Genomic DNA, 13,158 nt, shown 5'->3' with positions numbered 1-13,158 from the left:
CCAGAAATCGGAAAAATTATCCAAAGCCATTGCTGCGTGATCCTGGCCTTGTGCCCGGGACAGAGTCCTTCTGGAACTTTTAATCTTTCTCTGGGTAGTTGGACTTCGTCCAGTCCAGTCCAAGACCACCTCCTTAAGGACGTCCTGGTACTCCTTGGCTCCGATTTTCAGGCCTTTCGGGAACTAATACGGGGATATCTATTTCTTGTCTGATGCCAAGATTCCCATCATCATTGAGGAAGCTGGAACTTAGTCTGGATGACCAGCAGAACCTCATCGACCGTGTAGGTGAGGTAACAGTGGTTCCAGGAGTTTTTCAACTAGTCTACAGTCTAGTTTTTCTTATCTTGTTGCTATACTGGGAGCCTCCATTTCGACAATGAATTAACCAATTTTAGTCAATTGTAACTTTTTGAACACAACACTAATATTCACTTGATTATTGTTTTAAGGAAGCTTCAAACCTAGTTCTCAAATTAGCCCTCTCTGACACTATCAAAGTGGAACTCGTGAATTGATGTCGTATAGTGTATATGGTACTACTTTAGTATGATTGGAACGTGGAACGGAACAGAAATAAGGACTGAACGCTGAGCGAAAAAAAAAAAAAAAAAAAAAAAAAAAAGGAAGGCCGAAATATTGCAACACTTTCAAGCCTGGAAATAAGCCTTTGGACTGAAAGTACAAGAACTGATTTAAAAAAAAAAAAAGAAATTTCAGTGATGTCATCAAGGAACGAACGGAAAAAGTTTTAGGACTGTTATTCAGGACTGCACTGGACCCTATCGAGACTGAACAGCACGGGACTGAAGTCTTCAATCCAAGGTAAGGACCAACACAACACTATTATGTTGGTTCAAAATAATAAGTCAAATATTTGGTGATAATGTAAAAAAATATTTTAAAAAATCCACAGAGTGTATAAAAATTGTTTCAACTAACTTGAGAAACCTCCAAAATAAATTCAATCGTCCTGACATTTGTCATGGAATAATTTTCCATATTATTACAAATTTATCAGTCACTCTAATCATCGATTTCCAAGATTTTGAGATTCGACCCACTCTAATGTACATCCCTTTACATTATCATAATTGTAAATGGTTCATTTCCTTAATTAAAAAACCACCAACCTAAAAACACCCTCGCATTGTATCTTGAGCATTGTGTTTATAAGGAAATACACACATACCTGGGTATATGTAAAAACTCTAAAGGACATCTCACAAGAAAGTTTAAAAACAACCATTCCTGTCATTAAGCCGAAAATAGACTTTGTTTAAGTTAAGGTCCAAAAGCGTGGGCAAAACATCTTATATAGTTACAATGTACATATATAATTCCAACAAGTGAAACAAGATTCCTTCTACAGATGTTGTGTTTTTTTTTTCACTTCTTCAACATGTATCTTATTTATTTAATTAAAAATTCAATAAATAATAATTATATTTTCATGAGTGAGTTGCGTCATTCATATTTTGACATTGACTGAAGACATCATGGGAGGAGGGAAGAGGTGTTTTTTACTCCCAATCATGATGATGATAGTATCTAAACAAACATCATCTTAGGGAGGATTTACAGTTGAAGTCTGGTAACGGTTTAAGTGTCCTTCTCCTTTGTTGACAGAGACTTGAATCCATGCACATTGCATTACCATTCAAATATCTAACTTCGGGGTGTCCGCAGGGGGTGGGCTAGAGGAAATGTAGCCCCCTCCCCAAAAAAATAATTTTTTGTGAATAGCTGTGAATTATTTTTGAGATTTTATCCAAAATATCACATATTTGAATTTTTTTTTTACGTTTAATATTTAAAATGTAATTTTCCATTTTTTTTTACGAATAGCTATGAATTTTTGAGTTAATTTAAATTTAAAACCTAGCTCTAAAGGAAAAATTGTTCATTAGAATTGAATCAAAATGATGCCCTTGCCATTAAAAATTGGTAGAAAGTTCTTGTAGACACAGTCCTTGCAAGCAATTTGTCTTAGTTTAATGCTACTCCGTCAATTTTATCGGAAACTATTACAAAATTAGAAACAGAAGCAATGTCCATTTATAATTCTTTCAAGCCCAAAAAAGGATCAAAGCTAGTTGAAATTCTGAAAAGAAAAATAACTTTTATCTTTCAAAGAAATCCTGATATTCCATTTATGCAAAAGGTTTGGACGCATAATCAGTAGTGTTGATGATGGGATTTACCGTCTAAAAAGTCCCCTGAAGATTTCACCAACTTTAAATTTTATCCAACGTTGAACGAACTTTTAGTATGTTTAAACTACCAATACTGATCAAAGGGAGAAGTTAATTGAAGAAAATATTTCTAAAATCTTGATTTGTTGATATAAGTTAACACAATTTATCAATAAATATATAACAACACTAATCCCTTTAAATTGTCATTATAAAACTATATTTTTCCTTATATACAGATTGATCAAATTTGGTATTTTTTGCTTCTCATTTTTACAAAATTTTATCGCTCTATTTTGCTCCTTTTGGCGAAAAAATCAGCCAAAAATCCTAAATCTAGTAATTAGTATCATCCAAAAGGCAAACAACCATTGGTAGTTAGCAAATTTTTACCATTTGTAAGACTATTCTAATGGTAGGGAATTGTAGACAGCTGAAAAAAAAATTAAAATGAATTCAACCCATCAACATTCAGAACAGTAATAGATAGTTGTATTAGTATTAAAAAATCGACAGGAAAAAACAAAACAATTACAAAGTAATTGTTTATAGTTATGGACAGTGGCTAGCCTCTTTTTTGTAAGGAGGAGGGGCAAAAGCCACCCTAGAAGTTTCTGAAGCACCCCCCGAAAAATAAAGTATCGTATGTATAAAACCAATTTATATAAATGACTGTATTACAGTTTTGAGCCAAAGCCCCTTCTCTCCCAAATGATGAATGTAGGCATCTCCCCTGTTATGGATTACTGCCGTTGGTATTATCCTAAATGGTATTAAGTGTTTCAAAATAAACACGAATCAAGAAGTGTTATTTTACATACCCCTATTTCCTACCATTCATGGATTTTAAAGATTCTGATTTTTTTATTCCAATTCAAGATTGAATTCAAACTTATCCTCACTAACGCCATAAATTACATCATAATTGAAAGTGAAAAAATTTTAGGGTCTCAAAGTTGATTTTTTACTACAGAAAATGGAACAATTCCCATTAAATCTTCATGAAACTTCATCAAATGGCTTTAAGAATAAATAAAAAAGACTTCACACCTGCATTGAATACTACTGAATACATTTAATAAACAGGGATATTTGAATTGAATCAAAGTAATGTCTAAGGAAAATCCCTATAAAATATCAAAATTTGTTCTTTTACAAAAAAATATCCATTGGTGAGATAAAAAAAAGATGATTAGATAAAAATATTTTGTTCTTTCTATTGAAATAGTTAATTTTTATCTACAAAATAGAAATACGGGTGTAAAACAATACAATAGCCTATTTTCCATAGGCTATTTCAAGGTCAGATATAGATATAATAAAACTAGGCAATTGATAGACAGTCAGATTTAAGTCCCTTTATTTGAAGGTCCCATTCTGACATCCAATGGTTAGCTATTTTCTTTAATACTAATATGTAATAAAACTTGTCACATGACAACACTCTATAGTAGGGATCACCAAACTTTTTAAAGCTAAGGGATACTTTAAGATTCCCAAAAGGCTTGAGAGCTATTAGCTCAAAAAATATATATAAACGATTTTTTTTTTCGAACCATAAGAGCTATTTTTAGAAAAATACAGTGGACGACTAAGAAAATTTCCGATATACAATTAAAGGTAACGACGTGAGTCCACAACTATAGAGCAGGGGTCACCAACCCTATGCCCGCAGTACCCAGTCGCCCATTGGCTTTTTCTTAGTCGTCCACTGGTCTATTTTTGGTATAAAAATAGCTCTAACGGTTCGAAAATTATTTTATAGATATATACATATAGTTATTCAATAATTGTTGGCAATTAATTTAAAAAATTCCTAATTCAAATTCAACCATTCGACATTTAGAACACTGACCAAGGCAAAGAAGAAAACAAATTGACTGCTAACGACCAAGTTCAAAGTAAATTTATATATTAGTGAGGATAATATAAACACATGTCCCGTTTTCGACATATTCATGGATATTTCCTTTTGATTGGAGACGTTTTGTGGTAATTCTACATATTATGTTTTTATGACGTGGATGATGTCATATTTTTATTTTTAACTCTTATCTTTTTGTATTTTTGCAAGGCCCCGGAATGTCTAATACTACAACTACTCTCTCTTTCTTTCTCCTATGACCATTAAAAAGTTGGAGAAAAACTGGTATTGCTCAAAGCACCACATATTTCGAGAGCAATAGCTTATTCCATAAACTGATATAAATATTGGGCAATCGTATATAGATGCATACTAGTGTATCTCTCTCGGAACACCGGGATCCTATTATAAATTCCCGGAAAATATTCATCTTGCATAATTTTCGTAACCAAAAGTTAGCTTGTACATCACTTACTATTTATTTATTTTGGTTGCAGGTAGGATCCGTTTACGCAATTCAAAAACCCACCAACTCTAAAAAAAGAACCTTCACACCAAGTTAAGACAAGGTTAGAAGACCATCATGTAATCGGGCTTGCTAGAATTTTCAATTTGATGAATCGTACCGACTGCTTGGAAAGAAAGATCGATTTTGACAATACACGCAACCAATCATAGCCTATGCCGTCACTATTGGTAGAATTTTCAATTTAATGTATCGTACCAACTGCTCGGCAAGAAATAGCAGATTTTTAGAAAACACACAACCACTCATACACTATTTCGTCAATACTAAAGTCAAACATCAGTCGTACACGCGTTATGGTATAGCCTTGTATTTCTGTTAACCTTGCTTCACACTATTCGTCATAATAATAAAAACGAAGAGCATGAGAATTGATAATATATTATGGCTAGGACTAAATCCTAAAATATATTATTTCTTCATACAATATGAAAATAAATACTTTATTTTAGAGGATTTATTATTTATGAATGGGAGCTCTTCATTTATAAATGTGTTTCCCGGGATGCATGTTAAAAGTAACTTCCCGGGAATGAGAAATCCTAGTACATAGATATGGTTACATATATATATTTCCAATTTTTTTATTTATTTTGATAGTGGACAGATCAGTAGGTATATATACATAGTAGTATGCATGTCCACAAAAACACGTTTTCCGTGGGTTTATTTCTCCTTACGTAAGGTGAGGTAACTTCCCTTTTAGATATTGTTATTGTATATATAGGTATATACATAGATGGGTAAATCGTCATTATAGACATATCAATTCTTCGTCATAGTACAAGTACAAGGCAGTTTAAATTGTACCTCTTCCACATTTATAGCACCAAGAATCCCTGATTTATTATAACTGTTTTGTATCAAGTTAAAGATGTACCTAAATAAATAGTAGTTATAAAAAATAAGAATCCCTTCAAATATGCCAAAAACATCCTCACCCACGGATTGTGGGCAGTTGGTCCCTCATATAGGTTAATTTCTTCCATCGTCGCTTCCCTGAACATTAAAGAACCCGTCTAATATCTAAAATACATCCCGACCCTCAGGTTGTAAAGATGAATTGTTAAAAATGCTATTTAAATGCCGCCATAGCCCCAAGGACCCAAAAAAATGTTACCAGCACCGTTTCTGGAGCCATAAAAACCTACATGAAGAATTTCAGCTAAATCCATCCGTTAGTTCGGCAGTGATTGAAGGACATACACAAACAGAGAGACATTCACATATGATAAATAGTAGATTAGAAATCGATATTTAAGAGTTTCTACAAAAGATTGTCGTAACAAAATTCCTTTAATAGGGTTTGTTTAAATATCTACCAAAATCATCTTGCTTATAAATAAATATTCATTTAAAAAAACAAGGATCGCCCTAATCTAATGTTGAATTAAGATGTCATATCTAATATAAATCAATAGAAACAACATTTTTACGACATGTAAGGGAAAGATATTAAAAATAAATGTATTGGTTGCATCAATATTAATTGTTTAAAGTCAATGGTATAATATACTTTGTTTAACTCTAACACAAAAGTTTTAAAGACTCAATATTCTTAGAGTTGTTCATTTGAAAAGAAAAAGAATCACCTTTTTTATAATTTAATAACACTGTCCAACAGCAAAAATGGTACAACAACAGTATATGTTCTATTTAAAAGAGTTTAATCTCTTAATTCAAAATATGGCCTTATTTTTTCTCTCATAACCCCGTAGCCTTCAGAAAAAAGTCACACCTTTTTTTATTATTTTTGACTATTTTTAAGGTTCAAAGCAGTTTTAAGCCCTCATTGTTGAAGATATATTTTGTTAATATGTTTTAAAACCAAATGTTAAAAAATTCTAAAACTATTTTTAAAATGTCTGGATCATACTTTTAACTCGGGTTATCTTTGTTTAAAGTGGGAAATAGGTGCTTTTTATTCAGAGGCGCATAACTTCAAGACGAATAGATTCAAAAAGTTTGAAAATATTGAATTAAATAGCTGAAAATATTAACTTTAATTTTTTTAAAAGAGACTCCCACAAAACACTTTATATCGTTGTCAATTTAAGATAAGACCACGTCAATATTTCAAGGGGAAAGCTCAATTTTGAATTGATCTTATTATAAAAGTCCATAAGTATTCGTATGCCCCAGTTAGAAGAGATAGAAACAAAGACAGAGAAGAATAAAAGAGACAGAAACAAAAAGATATAAAAAGAAAAATGATTTGCTCCGAGGACCTTCTTGGAATCCCACGCTCACTACGGTTATACAACGAGTCTTCTTGTGTCCATGAAGCTTGAAATAATTTATTTATACAGTTTGAGACATGAGGCTAAATGTTATAATAACAAATTTTATAATATATATTTTCTGTTTCTCCTTTTTCTTTTTCTCTCTCTTTGTTTCTATCTCATTTCTTCTTCGAATACGATTGAGTTTTAAATCAAAAAGTGACTGGCATCTCAAAAATATAAACAATAAGACGTTCCTAAATTTATTCAGAATCAAAAGTCATTGACAAAAAAAGGAATTCATGGAAATCGCAGTTTCGTTGTATTTTTGTATATAGGATTTGTAAATAAAATAAATAGAAATTTGTCTGGAGATTCCTTTGTATATGAAAATACAAATAAAAATTGATGTTGGACTGAAATAGCTGTGCCTTTTCTAAATATTTTTTCTATTTCTTTCATGTTTTTTTTCTCTATTAAGTATCAAGAATTAGCAAATGGTTGTTCTGGATCTTTCTCAACTTCAACAAAATACTGATGCACTGAGTCAAGATTCAATATTATAATATATTCCATAGAAAACACGTAATTATACTCAACTTTAATCCTGTATTTTTGAGGTATACTAGTCTTACTAATTTTTTTTCGATGGCTCAGGTAACGCTGGGTCACCCTTTACTAATTAAAATCTAAAAATAACTTCATTTTCTCGAAAAGTAGATGAGATACTAAGTTTGAAAATGCTCAGAACCCAGATTTGAATCCTCTTGATTGATCCATATGGTGGCACATCGAGAGTCAGGCCAGTCAAGTGAGCATTCCAAATACTGAAGACCTTAGGACCAGGCCTGGGCTGCAATGTCCAAGGACTACCTGATCAGGATATACCAGGGATCTGCTGGCGGATATATTTGATAATTATATAGAAAATCAAATATTAAGCCACTTTTATTATTTGTGCCCAAAGAGTCCCAATTTTTTTGCATGGACCGGTATACGGAGTTGGATTTGTATTTATTTCCTTCCCTCTCGGTTGCTTACAGCTAAACTAATAAAATGTCATGACAACCAAAGTGTTCTCTTTCCAAATATTCTTCAAATTGTCATTTATTTTCTGTTTCTTATATTTTAATATAGCATCAGGTCATATTTTATACAACTCTAGTTATAACTTCATATATAACATTGGAAATATGAATTAATTTCGAGTCTTTTAAGAATGTATTGGTGTCTAAGACTATTTTAAAATTGATTATTTATTACCAATAAATAACAATAAACTAATTCAATTTCATAGGGATTCAGAAATTGAATCATTGATTCCCCTGAATCTCGCTAAAGAACCATTTCCCGGGATATGAGAGACCCTAATATTAGTACCCTATCCCCCTACATATTATATTCAAATTGTAAACGTATGTGCATAGGGATGTTTTTGAAAGTGTTTAATGTTGCAGAATCAACGTTTCAATTATATGACGACATTATTAATAAAAGAGTTTTCTGATGTTGTACATTCAAAACTGTAGATATTCTTAATAGGTGTGTTTTAAAAAGGAGTTACGGAGAAAATCAAGATAAGACTATTTCACTTTTAAAAATTAAATAGGTGATTTAGAGCGAGTCTTTGCTTATCAAGGACATCACTATCATAATACAAATATTCAAGTTACTTTCGACTAAATTCTTATCAAGATCAATTAATTTCGTACAAATAAAAGACATTATCTGATAACCTCTCCAAAATATAATCATAAATTAAATCAATTTTATTTCACTTTATATTTATAGTTTTGGTGCTATTTGAAGGATTTAATTAAGATCAAATGACTAATTTTTCATGTAAGTAAATAAAATACAGTTATAAAATAAACGTGCTACTTAGCATAGACGTTAACGACGTTAACTCCAGTCACAGGACAAAACTAGAGTTGGACTTACCCAAAGCTAAAGGATTAAAATACTTTTAATACTTTACCCAAGTATAAAGTAAGTAACGAAGCGAAAACCAAGTCATCAGTATATGTACAAATACAAGACTCCACACTTTTATTTGTCTACTAGGACGCCGTTACCTCGCTAACCCAAAAATACCCTATGTATTGCATATCGTATAGAAATACAAATGTATAGCTTTAATAAAATAATTCTAAGAAATATTATAATACCAGGTGTAGAAAAAATAATGAGACCTAGTAAAAATACCGTTTTGAATAGGTGTTGTTGATTGATTCTTGAAATTCCGATTATTTTTGAATAGCTTAGATTATAAGCCTTTGATTGATGTACATATTGTATGTGTCGCGATGGAGGTAAGAAGAGCAATTTAACCCCCACCAGGAGGACCACCTTGGACATCATGAAGGCCTTAAACGTCAGCAATCCCATAGTCTGCCGGGTCAGAAATCGTTTGGCTGATGGGAACAACCTTAAGTACAAACCCAAGAGTGGAAGAACCACCAAAGTGAAGACTGAATACATCATGGATGCCTTTAAGGTCAACCCTACGATGAAGGTGTCAGAGTACGTCAAAAAGAAGAAGAAGAAAGTGCATCGGTAACCTGTGGGTAAGACCATCCAAAAGACTTCAGGCATGTCGCTTAGAAGAATTGAGAGGTAATTCCTGTCACAACGTCAAAAAGAACCGTCTTCAGCGATTCCAACAACTCTTGAATGATCGGAAACTACAACAGCAACTGGATAATTTTTTCTGTGATGAAAAGATCTTTACCGTTGACTCCGTCTATAACAAGTAAAATGATCGGGTAGTATGCTTTGGCAAGGCTGACAACAGCATCAGGACAATCACCCTTACCAAACATCCGGCTCTGTGATGATGTTGGGGTTGTGGCATCAACTGGAGAAAAAATGCCCCCACTTTGGTTTCCTGTTAGATACCGGTTACCTGCGGCCGACTACTTGATGGCGTTGAAGAAAAATGTGGTCCCATAGATCACCAAGACCATGAAAAAGTCCAAAAAGGCCAAGTATGTATTTCAGCAGGACGGGCCTCCAGCCCATACAACAAAAATTTGTACAAGAGTAGATGGGTAGCAGCATGAACTTCTGGTCCAATAACTTTTTGCCCCTCAGAGCCCAGATCTGAATCCACTGGATTACTCTATTTGGTGGCAAATTGAGAAGAAGGTCTGTAAAGTCTACCATCCGAATATTGATGCTCTCAAGATATACGTTAACCAGCAGTAGAGGATCATGAAAAAGGACTACGTTGCAAATGTGTGTAAGGGGTCCTGGAGGTGGTCGGAGGCTGTCATTCAGGCAGATGGTGGCCAGATTCTTAATTAATGTGCATTATTATAGTAAAACATATTATAAAATACAATTTTCTGTATACAATATCATCCTGATCAATTATGAGTATTTTAATAACTATTATGGGGCAGGTCTAAGTACTTTTTCTACACCCGGTACAGTTAATAAAGTATACATATACATATATGCATGTGTAATTCATTTCAATGTACTACTGAATTAATAGTCTTGTTCATATCAGCTGCATAATATATGACACAGAACAAACATTTTTCCTTTTCTTATTTCCAAACTTAGTGTTTTCCTGTAAAAATATCAATCTAATTAATTACTCAATAAGACTTTAACTAAGTAACCAACTACTCGGCCTCCATGAATTTACTCTTTTAATGGAATTAAAATAGTAAATTCTGCAATGGGTATTAAAAATTGTCATGAAGGAAAACAAAAAAGTAACGTCAATTGTGCTACCTCAATAATGAAAATTTTGTTATAAAAAAATATACAAATAAACCAAAAAATCTACTCCACCTAACAGGCCACTTGGTTTATAATTTTGGTTTCACCGAATTTTGAATCAAATATCTGCAAGTCAAATAAAACAAGTCCGTCCATGAATTTGACTCGAATATTAAGGGCACAGGATCAGGAGCGCCAGTACTATTAGGGTATTGGACTCTCTTTTTTAGACTAAGTTAAATAATGATATAATACAACAACTTATATAATTTGGTCCCCACATGCAAATACATTCCGCCGTACGGAAGTAACTCATTAAATCACACCTGGAAATTCTCAGTTACCTGGATAACTGCAATAAATCTGGAGATACTTCATGCACAAAAATCCTGAACTTACGCGAGGGATACTTTTTTAGGATGGGTAACGAAGAATCAAAGGTAGAATCGATTTGTACGTAAGAATCGCTACTTCATCAGGGTTTCCTCGGACTTTGACTTGTTCAGGCATCGTTTACCATCTTTCTCAAAGATCCCAAAGTCTATTTTCTTACTTCTCTGCATGAAACGTGGTGAATACAAAGAGTCTGGATTGCACCTCCGGTTTTAAATGAAATATAATCCCTGCTTTTACTTTCACTACACCTTTAGGCAAGATTGTGCCCTTATCGGTCTAGTGGTTCAAGCGGTTCCGGTTCTCGAACTCCTTTAACCAGAACCGACAAAGTCGAACCAAGGCCACAATATATTGCTTATCGGTCTCAGTTCTTGTGCTTTTATTCATATATAGAAAATATAAAGAAAATACAATATACATTGTAAAAAAAAAAAAAATTAGCTTTAATCAATAAGTCAATTTTCTGAGTTTTTTTTTTTTTTTTTTTTTTTTTTTTTTTTTTTTGCAATTGCAGTGTTTTCCAATCTATGTGTAGACTAAAAGCAATACTCAATTCTCCATATTCCTGCACCCATCTAACCTCCCCTAACGGTCATTGTCTTAACCAACCTTCGTTTTCGGTGTCCCTGGTGGAACTTGGGGCACTATGCACTCTATGTATAAGGTAGATGCAGCCCTGTTTGTATCTAATATCATTTCTAGGGCCCGAATCTTCTAGCGACGGTCCTATTTTTAAGTGCCTGTTACCAAATTGAGCTTTAATAAAATATAACCGAGACCAAAGACCGGAACCAAGATCCACAAAGCTTAACCGAAACCAAGACCGTTGAAATGAAATAATCGAGACTGGGATTGATAGAACCGCTAAACCTGAACTAGGCACAACCTTGCCTTTAGTTTTAGTTGCAACCAATGACTCGCATGAGAATATTAGCTTCATCTCCATCAAATCTGTTGACTCAAGCCACAAGTTGTTACATCCAAATTGAGCCTAGTGTCTTGAATCTTGTACTAGTGTACACATTTGCGTTTTAAATACATTGTATCTAGTGCGGTGTCGGTCAGTATTTATGACTGAGGAGCATGGCCCAGTCTAGTACCATCCAGTCGAGCCCATTTGTCGGTAAATAGAAGGTAAAATCCATCCTCCGTGACGTCATTTAGGGGTTTATTCCTTTTTTAATTATTCTGTTATGTAATAGAATAAGTTACATAATCAAGTAATATGTTGGTTTTATATTGCATTATAATGAAAAAATGAATATTTATGCAGGATATATCCAATGTACTTAATTTAAATCTCTCTTATTTTATTTTGCCTAATAATCCATCAATATTTTTATAAAACATTCCAAGGATCGAGAGTGAAGGACCGGTCCTAAGATTAGACTGGACTTGACCGAGTAAATAAGGAGCGACCCCATTCAATTTATTTCATGTTTAATAAAATATTTAGTAGTCCTGAACTGTTCAATATGATGCTTTAGTACTAGCTAATTTTGACATTGTATATTGTATACATAAAATATTTTCTTCCAGAAGAATATTTGTTTTTCTAAAAACCTACTCAATCGACTTGGCAATGAAATATGTTCAACTCCTAATAAGAAGAAAGAAAAAAACCCATTGTTGAACAGTATTGCCCTTACATGAACATGTTTAATGTTTTTTATAGAAACATGGTTTGGGCATCAATAAAATTACAGAGACTAGCCAATAAGGACATGCTCATTAAAATTCTGATGAAGAAATGGATAAGAACACGGTATTTTTTTTTTAAACGAAGGAATATATCATGAACGTTGTGTAGATCGTTGATGAATGATGATATCCTCCCATGAACTAAATAAAAGTACAGTGAGACCTCAGATTACGAGTAACTGCGTTAGCAAATGTGGTGTTAGTGTTATTTTCTAATTTTGAAAATAATGAGATATTTCTTTAGATGAGGGGTAAATTCATTGATCATTTCCCCCTAAAAAAAGACAAATACTTTAACCCTACGTTAGTAAACATCCTTATTAAAACACGATTAGTGAACAGAGTACAAAAAAGGGCCAAAAAATAAACGTATTTAACTATATAATATACAATTGAACGATTATAATAATAACGTCATTTAAATTTTTGTATCATATTTAGGCTATTTCATCCATGTTTAATTATTTAAATATCAATAAAAATACTAAAAATGAACATAGGTATGGAAACATCCAAAATAAA

The 13,158-nt window shown here is 32.8% G+C and overlaps 1 long non-coding RNA gene across 1 annotated transcript; it reads left to right on the top strand.

Moving 5' to 3' along the window:
• The first annotated feature begins 8,571 nt into the window (after window positions 1–8,571).
• LOC139906046 (uncharacterized) lies at window positions 8,572–12,765 on the top strand. Its single transcript, XR_011781241.1, has 2 exons — window positions 8,572–8,649; window positions 12,475–12,765. It is a non-coding gene; the product is annotated as an uncharacterized lncRNA (long non-coding RNA).
• Window positions 12,766–13,158: the final 393 nt, after the last annotated feature.

Source organism: Lepeophtheirus salmonis, chromosome 7 (assembly GCF_016086655.4).
Source record: "Lepeophtheirus salmonis chromosome 7, UVic_Lsal_1.4, whole genome shotgun sequence".
In the NCBI taxonomy this organism is placed as follows: domain Eukaryota; kingdom Metazoa; phylum Arthropoda; class Copepoda; order Siphonostomatoida; family Caligidae; genus Lepeophtheirus; species Lepeophtheirus salmonis.
The sequence above is the reverse complement of the archived record's forward strand: the minus strand, read 5'-3'. Positions and strand labels throughout refer to the sequence as shown.